A 13,027-nucleotide genomic window follows, 5' to 3' on the forward strand; every position below is an offset into this window, starting at 1 on the left:
GATGTCTCATTCTCCTCTGCCTGCAATCTATGTAGAGAAGGGAAAGAAAGGAAGCTCAGGGTGAGGAGCTTGGGGAGAGAGACGGAAGGAGCAGCTTGTCTTACATTTCTTTGGGGGAAATTTAAATCAGTCTCTGTTGCCCATCAGAGCATTTTCCTTGGTAGCCCCGGCCTTTAAAGAGTTTTTGAGAGAATTAGGAAAAGCTAGCCCTCCTCTGTATCTCAGCCCCTTCCTCCCTGGAGGATCTGTCGGTTCACCCAAGATCTGGGCAGGGGAGGGGAGATAATGCTCCCAGAAACTGCACCTGGGGATTAACACAGGCCTTAGTATACAGTTGTTCTGCTCTTCAGCGAAGGCCGGAGTCACAGACCAAAATGCCTACAGGTGCCGGCAGGCAGAGCAAATCGGGGGTAGTCATGAACATCCCCTCAGTTTTTGGAAAACCACTTATCTGATTGTTAGGTTAACATATTCTTAATAGTTCTTTCTTAAAAGGTAACTAGTAGTGTACTGTAAAGGGTAACACTTTAAAATAAATAATTTACATCACTCCAATAGAATCTAGACCCCATACCAATTTGAAAACCACCATCAACCGTAAGAAGAATACAGAAACAAGTTCTCATTTGACAAACAGAAATTTTACTTCCTTTTTCTCCCTGAACTCTCATGTTAATTACTCTTCCTCCACAACATTTTATTCAACTATAATGTTTGACTTAAAGTGTTTTATTCATCACACTTCCATACTTCTCTGCAACATAAATAAAAACACAAATTAAAAGTTAATTTCCTGTGACCACAAGGCCATAGGTGTTCAAATATTTTTCTTCTGGAAAAATTGATTAAAATTACCTAAATATACTTGTAAATTTTTTTGAATCATTATTAAACATAAAATTCAAATTTTATATATATGAGATTTTAGACATTAATTAATTTAATTAATTTAAACAAATTTTATCTATATGAGATAGATGGGGTTTTATTTCTTCCAATTAGTTCATGTATGCGTGGATGGGTATTACCTAGGATGAGACAGGGTTCCGCACCAAACCTGTTCCTATGTTTGAAGTTTATAGATATAAATGCTGAGAAAACTGGTTTGTATGAATAAGTGGGAATAGAAACTTCTTTGGTACAGCAACAGCAACATCAATACTCCGCATTGTCTGACTGTCATCCAGAGAGTTGTAACACCCTGAGGCAATGCACGGTGGGAAGACCTGAGACGGGACAAAGGGGTGCATTTCTTTCGCACAGCAGGCTGAGTTCTCTGGAAGCAGATGCTGAGACAGAATGTGGGGAGCGGGATGTTTTCTCGGAATCGATACACGTGCAAAGAAGGAAGAGGAAGCAAGTCTGGATGAGAGGAAATTGGTGCGGGCGCCCCTGCAGGCAGCTCTGACGTGAACACTGCCTGTCAGAGTTGTCTAGGCGACAGGTACCGCACATGCTCCGTCGCCAGATGTGGGCCTGTCCTGGGAAGGCTGTGACTGCAGTCAGGGTGGCCCCCTGCAGCTGAGGCCAGCCCTGAAGGAGCTCCCCACAGAGAGAGGTAGATGAGTTTTCTAGGTCCGCCATAACCCAATACTGTAAACTTGGTGGCTTAAAGTCACAGAAATTCATTCTCTCACAGTTCTGCAGGCCAGAATCCGAAATCCAGCTGTTGGCAGGGGCAGGGGTGGGTCCTTCTGGAGGCTCTGGGGGAGAATTTGTTCCACACCTGTCTGGTAGCTCCTGCTGGGACCCCGCACACCTTGGTGTCCCTTGGCTTGTAGACGCATCACTCCACTCTCTGCCTCTGTCTTGACATGGCCTCCTGCTTTGTGTCTCTGTGGCTGTTTTCTGCCTTTCAGCTTCTTATAAGGACATTTACCATTGGATTGAGGTTCTACTGTAATCCAGGAAGATCTTACCTCAAGATCCCTACCTTAGTTATATCTACAAAAACCTTTATTCCATATAAGGTAACATTCTGAGGTTCCGGATGGACATATCTTTTGGGGGTCATCTTTCAACCGCTATGAGCTGCAAGTCCTTTGTGGAAGGTATAGCTCGTCAGCATTATTTCCATGTCTACTGCGATTGGTGAGGTGGGACAAGGGTGAGCATAAAAGGGACCTGAGAGGGAGAGAGAGGACAAGTGTGAGGGCTCGGAAGGCAAGCAGGGGGCCAAGCAGATCAGCCTTGGAAATGAGAACATACGGGCGTCGAGTGTCTGGAAATGATACTCCTTGGAAAATCTTTGTGTGTCCCTAGAGTGACAAGTAATCCAGTTTGAGGATTTAGTTCAAGCTGATTATTCCCTCACAGGAATACCGGCCTCAAGTTGCCCGATCTCCAATTATTGAAGAGAAAGAAAAAGTCACACTTGAGGTGGTATCTCCTTCTGTTGAAACGTTGTCAATTAATTCAAAAGAAAGAAACTGTGTAGGCCCATGAAAAAATGTTTGTGGGCTGAATAGAGCCACTGAGGAAACCTGTGCTCTGTGTTTCTGTCCCTCCTCCTACCACAGCAAGGAGAAGAGATATCAGAGCATCTTCCTTTGATGGCCCCACATTTATCTTCTCACCCGGAGAGCTGTATCAGTCAGGGTTCCCCAGAGAAACAGAACCAATTAAATAAACCTGTATTTATATGTGTGCATACTAAGAAATTTATTTTTAAGAAATTGGCTCATACAATTATGGCGGCTGGCAAGTCCAAAATCCATAGGGCAATCTGGAAAGATCAAAACTCAGGCAGGAGTTCAAGCTGCAGTCTTGAGGCAGAACTCTTTCTGCTCCAGGAAACCTCTGTTTTTGCTTTTAAGAACTTCCAGTGGACTGGACAAGGCCTGCCCACATGACTGAGCATAATGTCCTTTACTTCAAGTCACCTGAGTGTGGATGTCAAGCACATTCACAGTGACACCCGGATTCGTGTTTAATTAAATAACTGGGTACTAGAGGCTCGCCAAGTCTGCACACAGAAGTAACCATAGCAGGAGCCATTGTTTACCATGTTGAACTGAAGAACGTGAAAAGGGGAAGGGATCGTTCAGGCCACTGCTCCGTAGCGCCTCATGGTTTAGAGGAGGAAAGTGGGACCAGGAAGGTGAAGTGACTTCTCCAAGAGCACACAGCTGCCTGGGGAAATGACAACTCAAAGCAATGTTCTGGCCTTCCAGTGCAATACTCTTTGCATTATCTTACCTTCACACAACTCACTGTCTCAAGACCAAAATTGTAGCATTTAAGAGTACAGAGAGCCCCTCAGGGGTTATACGGGCCTAACCTCTCATTTTATAATGAAGTCCAGAGGCATGAAGCCGTAAGAATTCTGATTGCTAGTGTGAAGGGCATTTTCCACTGTACTCCATAGCCTTCCATACAAGGCAAAAATGATTGCACTCAAAGTAAACTCATCTCTGTTAATTTTTCTCTTTCAAAACATCCTCTCTAATAGGAGTTGGTGTTCTTATCACTGACTTCTCATCAGTGTGTAATGGTCAACAAAACAAAACAAAAACAGCACCTGTCCAATTAATTGAAAGTTGAATTTGTTGGATGCCAATCAATATTTTTCCTGAAATTTCTGTGGGTATTCACTAGTTATAATTCTAGAACAGTCACAACAAGAACTCAGCAGCTCCTTTATGGACAAACCTTTTTGCTGCCCTACTTATTCTCCCAGAAAACTATAGGAATGTCTGCATTAATTAGCTCATAGCAAAGTAAATTCCAACTCTAATCAATTTATGTCACATTAAACCATTGCTCCGGCTCAGTCAAATATCAGAAGTCACATTTCTGAATCACCTTTGGAAGGAATCAGGATTTCCCTCTACCACGTCCTCCCCCCCACCCCCGCCCCGATATGCCACTTTGGAATAAGGATTATTTTGAGCTGAAGGCAATTGAGAGTTGGCAGACACAAGGGGAGGTCTCTGCATTCCACTGCTTTGCCTAAGAACAGAGCATAAATTTTCCTTCGTGATGACACAGAGATGGGTCTGCATAAATTACCCTTGTCTGCCATTAGTGTCCCTCATCAATTTACCTTCCCTCCATTTACCTCCCCTAGAAACTCAAACTCCTCTTTCCTAAACCCACAAAATCTCTTCTACCTCGCTGCCTCTTCCCCACTCCTAATTTTTAAAAAAAGAAAAAAAGGGAGAAACAAGAGTGAATATAATTTCATATGGAGTTCACTGTTTCTCTAGGCAGCAAGGGGTAGAATAAAGTCTATGGGTACCACATTCTCTGAAACAACAGCGAAGGAAAAATAATGTACCAAATTCTATTTATTTTCACAGCCAATTCTCTTCCCACAGAATCGAGGTCTAGAATCCTGATATCAAATTTAACAATACCAAATTCTTTATTTTCCAGGATAAAGAGGTTTGGGAAATGGCCAGTGGAATTTTCCAGTTCAGTTAGCCACAGTGGGGAGTGTACATCGTTACACAATTGCAATGAAGTTTAGTAATGAGCATCACCATGGAAAATTAATAAAAGCTGAGTATAGCCCAGCCCATTCAAGTAATTGTCAATTAAAGCTACAATCAATACCGAGGTAATAGCTCACGAACAAGGATGGTTGGGTACTTACTTCATTAATGTCGCAAATCGATGTCGACCATTTGGGAGTAAGTGCAGAGAAATGAGCTCATATACTGGAGGTAATCATATTTGGAGAATTTGCTGGCTAGAAGTTGACTCGGGGATCAGAGTCTGCAAACAGACAAATGTCAAGGAATGGCCCAATCTGGTTAGTAAAGTGTTCTGGTTCCTAGAAGGCGAAAACTTCTTTGTTCCAACCCTTGAGGCTGAAATCTTGTGAAAGGACCTTAGTCTCTTTTCTGATACTTGGAGCCCTGATCAATTTCCTATTCACCTTGAGTCCACTGCAGGTTATCCGTGTCCTTCTTCTGCTGTTAAAAAATGACTATAAAAATATTTCTTCCATAGTCCTTTGTAGCACCAGGCAACCCTCCCTGAGCTAGGTCGGTTTATTCAACAGGTAGACCTTTAAGAGTCATATGCCTGGAGAATAATCTCTTTAGGGTCTGCATTTGTCGGCACTGTGTCTTTGCCCTACCCGAACCCTCCAGCCCCTCCTTCCCCTGCACAACAATAGCGCTTAAAACAAATATGTACATAATATGAAGTTAGAATGTATTCCAAGCCTGAAACAATTATTAAATTATATGCCTAACAGAAGCAGCCTGATGACATACAGAGTATCCCAAATGGTGCATGGTTGTTGACTTTCCAATCTAAGCTGAACACAGTACAGATCTAGCATAATAATCATGCTGATAAATTCCACCATCCCCTTATTGTCATCCAAAGAATTTATTTTCTTGACCTTCTTGTCTGAGAATTTGCGGGTATCTGTCTTGACTCGTATTTGTCACCAGAATGTGCAGTCCATGGCGTCGAGGGTTCAGATGTGAGCATTTCAGAAAACTCTTGTAATGTTGTATGAAAAAAAGAGAGACACAGTGACAGGGCTGGGAGCACAGAGTTAGCGACAGGGCTGCGCCAGGGGGCTCGGAGGGGATTTTCATGCCAACCTTGTAGCTTGGAGGCTCCACACCCTTCCACAGTCCCCATGGGCTTCTGGAGCATTTCATGAAGCTCATGTGTTTTGACCACCTCCACTTGGGACTCACAGAAAAGCAAATACACGGGCCAAGTGGCAATCCTATGGAAGACTATGGAAGCAGCTGCACTCTTAGCCCTCAATCTAAGAACATCTCTTTAATAGAAGAGCAGAGAAGAGGGCAGTAAGAGGCAGGGAAATGAGTGTTTATGGGGCTCCTACTACTAGCCTCAGGCACAGAGTCTGGTGCCCCAGGAACTTCATCTCACGGAAAGGGCTCTCAGCTAGGAGGTGCGAGACAGGATGTCGGAGCCACCTTGGGTGGCCTTGGAGAAGTCCCTTAACCTTCACTGAGCCTCCATTTTCCCGTCTGCCAGCGATGTCAGGACAAGACAATAACCACTTACAAAAAGATAAAGCCCTCTCTCCTTAAGCGCTGGGTATCATCCGAGCATAGCCTCGGTTTTGTCTGCACGCACAGATCTGTGTAGAAAATCCAGTGAATTTCAACTGTGTTTACAATCATTCCAAATGACACCATTTAAAAAAGAGATGTTAATTTCTGTTTTGATTTCACCATGATTTTTCCCTTTCCGAGCCAAGCGTTCTCCCCCACGAAGACGCGATGGGGAGTGTGCACGCGGCGCCGCGGCCGGGGAGCGCCCGCCTTGCTAATTCCAGGGGAGCTGTCCACGCGGTTCCCACGCGCAGCCGGAGCAAGCCGTTTCCTGGCCTGGCACCTCGTATGTCAGCCGTCAGTCAGAAGCACATTTTTATGGCCCAGGAAATGGGGGGACCCCGCTGGAGCCGCCAGCGGGCCCTGGACGACCCCACCGCACACGGCACACATTTTTGTGAGCGTGTCTGCCAGGAGATACTTTCTTCGCGGAGTTGAAATATGAGGTGTTTACTATCACACTTCATGAAGATTCGCCCCTCATTACAAATCCCTCCGCTCTGGAGGCTTCCCTCCCCGTCGTTTCGGTCTAGGAGGGCGGAAACTGGCGGCTCGAAGGGTGAGAAGGGAGGTGTCCCCTGCATTCTGAGCGACTCCTCTCCTGAGGTGTGCGGGATGTGCGCACGCGCCTGGCTCCCCCAAACTCAAACACCTGGGGGCCCGGCCAGCGCGATCTTCCATTGCTCCCCAGCCTCCCCCAGGCCTCCTACTGTTCTACCCTGTCGTCACCAGCAACTGGCAGGTCAGAATTCCTCCCTGGCCGGGTTTCCTTGATGGCATTTTGTTCAGCTGGGCCTCGCTAATGCTCCCGGGGGCGTTTCAAGAAACAGCTCTTTGAAACTCACAACCGTGTTGTCTTAGGGGCCTTGTTACCTACTATCTCACAGAGAATCTCTTTATGAAGACTCGTAAAAAAGATTTCTTTGACTCAGGGCTAGAAAGAGCTGGGCCTTTCCTAAGCCCCCAGCTTCTTGTTATTGTCCTTGATTCTTCGGTGAATCTAGCAGCCGAACTTCGTGCTCTTTTCACTGGCTGCTCAAAACCACTCATGACGGGTTTTAACCATTCACTTTTACCCTAATTTCATCTCGCTTCTCTTACCTTTGCATTTTCTTCCTCCGAGTCCTCATTTTTTTTCATGTTTTAATAATATATGTAGTTCTGTGCGAATTTTTTTTAAGATTTTTTTTTATTATTATTTGACAGAGATAGAGACAGCCAGCGAGAGAGGGAACACAAGCAGGGGGAGTGGGAGAGGAAGAAGCAGGCTCACAGCGGAGGAGCCTGATGTGGGGCTCGACCCCATGACGCCGGGATCACGCCCTGAGCCGAAGGCAGACGCTTAACCGCTGTGCCACCCAGGTGCCCCCTGTGCGAATTTCAAAACAGTTTTTGAGTTGGATGGAATAGAAATACCTAAAAAGCAGACCATCAGTTCCGACATTTATGCACCTACTGGGTGCCAGGTACCGTGCTTGGTCCTGAGGCGCCTAGATGAAAACCCCCGGGGAGTCCCAGGTCTGGGTTCGGTGCAGTGCCCCATGCACCCTGGGACCTGGAAGCCACCACCAGGCACACCGCGCCTCTGTGCAACCCTAGGGATTTGGGAGCCAGAACAGAGCCAAGGAAGGGCCACCTCCTCTGGTTCCGTGCTCATGGGTCCTGGTTTCCTTCCCACACTTCCTCCAATGGGCGGGAACTGGTTTTCTGAGTCCTGGCTATTTGTACGTCTCTTTTCTCTAGAGCGCTGAATCTCTAGCTCCGTTGGTACCCAAGAATGCCAGGCAAGAGAAGGATCTGAAGTCGTGTTCATTGACCAGATGGATGGATGCAGGAATGCAGCTTTCCTGCTCCGTTCCTGCAGTTTTTAAAGTCACCCTTAGCATAAGAGCAACTAATTGGATCTGTAATAAGCTTCCTTACCTGGCATCCATCTACCCCCCAACTTCTGACCTCCTTCACTCTGCTGTCAACCTTCCTCCTTTTACTATTCCCAGTGCTTGGAGGGTTTGTCTCCAGAATAGGGCAAGGCCAGATCCTTGTCTTCTTTCAAGTCTCAGCTCAAATGTTACCATTTGAGAGGCTTGCCTCCCTGTGAAAGTACTACCACTGTCGGCCCCACCTCCATCACTATGGATTGAATGGCCCTGCTTTCTTTCCTTCCTACCACTCACATTGGCTGCTGGTTCCCACACAGACTACTGAAATAGCCTGCTGATTGCACAAAGCCAAATTTATTGCTTAGTGCAGTAAGTGATACTATCACTTTGATGGAATCATAGAAGCTTCTCAGAAGGAAGAGGTCAAGGGTGGAATATTGATAGGATTTGGAGAGTCTAGTGTAAGATGGGTCTTTCAATGGGGAGCCCCGATTGGAGCTGTGCAAAGTGTGTAATATAATAGTCGAGGACCGATTAACACAGCGAGCTATGGGCTTTGGAGGGGAACTTGAAGAATATTCAGCCCAGTTGGGTTGTTCAGAGAAGGGGACGACTACCCTGACAAGGACAAGTGAAGAGTCCGCTGTTCAGATAAATGGGTTTTCAGCAAGTTCCTGACACAAACAGTAACACTCTTTGCAGCTTCATCTTTGGGGGCTGGAATTTTCCAGAGTACTGCAGTCATGTTAATGCTGAGTGCCAAATAGTTTAATTGTGTTAGCATGAACAGTGAGCTGTGTGGCTATAATCGTTTTCATTCTCATTCATCACTATATGAAATTACTGTGTTTATCTATTTACTCTTTTATTGTCTGTCTCCCCACCACCACCATACACACTAACACAATTTCACATGAATGTAATTCTCTATCCTGTTCATTTCTGCATCTGCAGAACCTGCAATGGGGCCACTAAATGGCTACCGACTGTAAAATTTAAAGAAAATCAGGACTTCACCAGGGTTCAACACCGGAGGCCACCATGCTGAGCTCTGGCTTGTCCGTTGTGGGCTGAAGTCCACGGCCCTCCCTTTCTGTAAGGCAGAAGCATATACGTGGCAATGTGGGGATTGTGTTAGGGCTAAGGGTGTTCCCAGGGCCGAAAGAGCTTCATTCATTTATTTATTCACTTGATCAATAAGCATTTCTGGAATCCCTCCTATGGGGCTGGCATGGTTCGGGGTGTTGGCGCATTCAGCATCCGACGGCTAACTGCTGTCTGCAAAACGGAGGGGTTTAAGGAGCTCTGTTCCTCTCACTCCCCCGTATGCTGGGAATTAGAGTGAGCATTTTCAGCCATTAAAAGACTTGCTAATGGATGATATTTCAAGACAGGAAAATACAGAGTAGTAAATATATATATATAATGATATTTAAAGTAAAGTGCTTTATATGCACACACATACACACATACATGTAATGTTATAGGGGAAAAGCATAATTAAAAACCGAATATTTGCATGTTTGGTATAATCCCAATTTTATAAATACACGACTGACAATCACACACACAGAGTACACATGGGGTAGACCAAAATGTTAACATGTTAGCATTGGTTAACAAGTCTGGGTGGTACAATTATGACTGGTTTTAATTTTATTTGTCATATTTCTCCACTTTTTTAACAGTGAATGTATGCTTTTTAAAAATGGTATTTGAAAATGTCACTTTGCTGTTTGAGGGCGGAAAGGGTGGGAGAGTTGCCAAACACATGATGCCCAGTTCGATCTGAATTTCAGACAAACGCATTTTTCTGGTAGAAGGACTAACTCAATATCACATGGGACAGAGACGTTCACGGTGCTTGTCTGAGAGTCCCGTTTCACTGGGCGCCCTGTGTTTCTGTTTCATTCATTTGGCAACCCTGGGGGGGGTGGGGGCAGTTCTTCACTATCATCTTGGGAGCTTGACAAATCTGTTCTCTGCACCCTCCCGCTCCCCCTGCACACCCCCCCACCATGCAGCCAGATTCTGATGAGTCTGCTTACCTGCCTGTCAACACTCAGAATTTGAGGTCTTCTCCTGAGATTGTCCCAGAGGTGGGGGGATGAAAGCGGTGTTGTGGGGGGGCACTATGGTCTGACAAATCTCGGAGGGTGTTTCAGTCACGTCTGTTCTGTTCCCTTCGGTAGAACTTACTGCATTCCACACAGTGAGGGCAACACTTTTGGAAGCTGCTGGGTCCTCCTGACTGTACTGATTGGGCTGTTTTCATAACTCTCCCGCTCACAAAGGCAGTCGAGGTGACTCTTCGGGAAGGGGCGAGCTGGCTGGTGATGACGTTCTGGAGGCTGCGTGAGGCCTCTGGCCCTACAGATACTCCTGGATCCATGAATCCCTGGGTCTCCGACAGACCCTGGGGTTGGGACAGAGGGAGGGTTGCCCTCTCCCGCCCAGAGCACGGCTGTCTTGGCAAAACCACCCATGGAAGGCCAGGACGCCGACTGAACTGTTCCACCCTCTGGGAGACCCCCCCTCAGCTTCGGCACTGAGGTCATGGAAGAACGCCTTTCTACCAGCGGACAACTGTGTCCAGAGAGAAGAGCCCTCTCTCAGGAATGAAGTATCTGGATTCCCGGGCTAGTGGCCGTGCACCAGCCTGGTGCCTCTGGGGCGCTGTGAGGAATCCACCGCATTGCCCTTTTGGGAGACCAGTGCCAAAGACCTAAAATAACCCCATGTGGCAACACCCCACAAAATAGTACTGGAGATGCAAACAACTAAACATTAGCCGGGATTTGTAAACATAGACTTCAAAAGGGTGATAATTAACGAGGTGCAGGGCAAAGAGTAACACAGAGGAAAAGGGCCCCAGACCCTGCAGGCCTCAGTTTCATCCCCTGCAAAATGGGTGGGTTGAACAAGGTGGCAGAAAAGTACCTTCTAATTTTGATGTTTGGAACATTAATTTGGGGAATTAATTAAGGGGTTAGTTTCTGAACCAGGCAAGCAGAATAATGACTCAAAAAAACCCAACATCATTTACCAAAGCTTGCATCACGGAGGGAGTGGAGGGATTGATACTCCTCAGGGGTTTACCTGGTGGCCATTGTACATGATGGTCTCTGCTTTATGACAACTCGTGGGGGTCAGTACTATTATCTTCATTTTACATCCAGGGAAATGGAGCCACAAGGAGGTTAATAGTGACTTTCTTAAGGTCACACAGCTGGCAAGCACCAAGCCAGGATTTGAACCAAGTCTGTCTTCTCCTGAAATTGCTGCTTGTCTCCGTATCACGTAGACTGTCCTTGGCCGCCAGTGTGGCTGGGCTGGAGCCGAGGTGATCTGCTCCTGAGCTCTTCCCAGCACCAGGTGAGGTACAGAAATGGGGAAAGAGAGGGGCTCCTGGGTGGCTCAGTCATTAAGTGTCTGCCTTCGGCTCAGGTCATGATCCCAGAGTCCCGGGATCGAGTCCCGCATTGGGCTCCCTGCTCAGCGGGAAGCCTGCTTCTCCCTCCCCCACTCCCCCTCCTGGTGTTCCCTCTCTCACTGTGTCTATCTCTGTCCAACACATAAATAAAATCTTTACCAAAAAAAGGAAAGAAAAGAAAGAAAAGAAAAAGGAAAAAAAAAAGAAATGGGGACAGGACCCTGATCCCTAGGAGGAAACTTGGAGTATTAATTTCATTTCACCTCCAACCTGAGGCAAGGGGCCTGGGGAAGGGCACGGCAGGATCTTAGTGAAGGGCAGGTGGAGGCGGGGGGGGGGGGGGCTAGATATGAATTCCCAGACACTTCTAGCTCCAAGCAAATGCAAGCCACACAGTTCCACCCTCAGGATAGTTCTCTGAAGACCCTCAGGGGCCTTAACCATACCCCTCTCTCTGGACTGGTCTCTGGATTGTGAGTGGGTGAATCAGATGCACCAAGACCTGAACACTTCCCTTGTGAAGACCAGAGAAACTGAGATGGGGTCTCAGTTCATTGGATCTGAGTGAAGCCTACTTATAGGAAAGGAAGTCCAAGTGGAGGAAATTCCTCATGAAGACAAGCTAGTGTAGGTTTGTAGATGCCACTATTAAATTATCTACGCTGGCATCGTGGGTTCACTTTGGGATGTTGGCTGAATGTGCGAGTGGGGCAGTGATAACCTTAGGAATCCGAAAACAGCATACGCATATACACGCACAACACTGAGATCCTAAGGTCACCTTCAAACCTCTCCTATAGTCTCAGCTGCAAGGTAACATTATGAGAGTAGCAGGCAGCATTGGGCTGGGAGAGCCACATCTCTTCAAAGATGACAGCCTAACATAATCATTGCAGTGACATGGGATAAAAAGGGAGATTTGTTAGCGGACTGGTCAGAATTTACAGTTCCTCTCTCTGGAATATCTCAAAGCTCAACTAATTAGACTAAACGCTGATATTCTTGGACAACACTGCCAGAAGTTTCCAACATAAAGACATACTACTTCCTGCAGATATGGACATACGGTGCTTCAGTAGTTCATTTAAGTTTCAAAAACAGACCTGGTGACCTTCTGGTTTCTAGTCCAACAGGTAAAGAGCTTGAAGTCTTCACCCATGTCTTCGTGACAAGAAAAACAAGCTGAACCCACCGAAAATCTACATCTCTTCTTAGATCCAGCAGAGAATTGGAATCGCAGGGGAAACTGCTGCTCTGAGAACCGGACAGACAGATGGGTGAGCGAGGAGAAGCACAGTTACGTGGAGCAGAACGCTTCACTGCAGCCGGTATTGGTAGGAATATTCTAAACTATAACTGGCAAGTTGCTGAAGATTCGGTGTGGATAAGCATGAGAGTCTGAAACTCTGAGAGGATCCAGTTTTAGGGAGGACTCCCCACGTTTGTGCGTTTTGTCTCCATGAGTTCTCCCAGGTTCTCAAAGTGAAGATTGAAGGAAAATCCCCTCAAGCTTCCAGCAGGGGGAGGAGAAAAGAACCATTCTGAAATACACCCAGAGCTCACTCTTCCCCTTAACAAGACCTGCCCTCAAGGGAAACTAACTTACAGTGTCTAATCTACTGTGGTTTTACTGAAGCCTAACCACCCTGGGGAAAGGGAAAATA

The 13,027-nt window shown here is 46.4% G+C and overlaps 1 long non-coding RNA gene across 1 annotated transcript; it reads right to left on the reverse strand.

The window, feature by feature from the left end:
• Positions 1-958: 958 nt before the first annotated feature.
• On the reverse strand, positions 959-10,638 carry LOC123783092 (uncharacterized). Its single transcript, XR_006777114.2, has 3 exons — positions 9,979-10,638; positions 4,598-4,719; positions 959-2,124 (listed from the first exon to the last, which is right to left on the reverse strand). It is a non-coding gene; the product is annotated as an uncharacterized LOC123783092 (long non-coding RNA).
• Between the last annotated feature and the right edge of the window lie 2,389 nt (positions 10,639-13,027).

The sequence above is a fragment of the Ursus americanus genome, chromosome 6 (genome assembly GCF_024610735.1).
Source record: "Ursus americanus isolate L20-20 chromosome 6, mUrsAme1.1.p, whole genome shotgun sequence".
Taxonomy (NCBI): Eukaryota; Metazoa; Chordata; class Mammalia; order Carnivora; family Ursidae; genus Ursus; species Ursus americanus.